Source organism: Nansenia antarctica, assembly GCF_963989245.1.
Source record: "Nansenia antarctica genome assembly, chromosome: 2".
Classification (NCBI taxonomy): domain Eukaryota; kingdom Metazoa; phylum Chordata; class Actinopteri; order Argentiniformes; family Microstomatidae; genus Nansenia; species Nansenia antarctica.
The window spans coordinates 50,831,160-50,832,350 of NC_137675.1; positions in this window are offsets into that span (position 1 = coordinate 50,831,160).

Genomic DNA, 1,191 nt, shown 5'->3' on the forward strand with positions numbered 1-1,191 from the left:
GCATCTCAGTCTGTCTCTCCTTTCTCTGTAGTAGCGTGTGTTCCAGACAGAGCCACCAGAGGACGTTGAGTATTCCAGGGACTTTGTCAAAGCACTTTGTTCTGCTCTGTTCTCCTATCACTCAACATCAGGAAAGGGAGACAGACCATTACCAGATTCCACTGCTTTAGACAGTGTACACAAACAATCCTGGATGCTAAATGCTAATGTTCAGTGTGTGGCATTGTTACCATTTTACATTACGTTACATTTACATTTTGCAGACGCCTTTATCCAAAACGACTTCCTCTACAACAAATACATTTGTATTTATACAAATACATCTGTCCATCAGTCATCGCAAGAAAAAGTTATCTATGCTCAGGCCAGAGGCCATTGGCAGGTAAAATGCTAGAAGGAAGAATTATATTTACAGTAGAGAAACTGTACAGGGGGGTAGAGGGGAGGGAGCGGTTTCAGGAGGGACCATTAAGGTGTAGCCTGAAGAGGTTGGGTATTATGCTCTGGGGACTCCTAAGGGTTAACCATTGCTTGCATGTAGGAAGGGGCAGCCCAGTAGGTGAGCACCAGGGTCTTGAATCTGATGCGAGCTGTTACTGGGAGCCATTGAAGGGTGCGAAGGAGAGGGGTAACATGGGAGAATTTGGGGAGGTTGAACACCAGATGGGTGGCAGCATTCTGGATGAGCTGCAGAGGTCTGATGGAGGAGTCGGGGAGCCTGGCTGGGAGTGCGTTGCAGTAGTCAAGGCGGGAGATGACAAGAGTTGAGCTGCTTCTCTGGTGAGGAATCTTATGTTGTAGGGGAAGAATCTGCAGGAGTGTGCTGTCGCAGTGATGTTCGCTGCACAGGATAAGTGGTTGTCGAGGATCACCCCAAGGTTCTTGGCTGTCTGGGAGAAGTCTTGGAGTGGGCAGGCTTTTCCAGGGAGAAAGAGTAGCTCAGTCTTGTTATGGTTGAGCTTGAGGTGGTGGGCTGACATCCAAGCAGAGATGTCTGCAAGACACACAGAGACACGTGTTGCCACCTGAGTCAGAGTGGGGGGGAGACAGGAAGAGATGAGTGTCGTCTGCGTAGCTGTGGTAGGAGAAACCATGTGAGGAGATTACAGAGCCAAGAGATTTGGTATAGAGGGAGAACAGTAAGGGCCCTAGGACGGAGCCCTGAGGGACCCCAGTGGTGAGGGCTCGTGG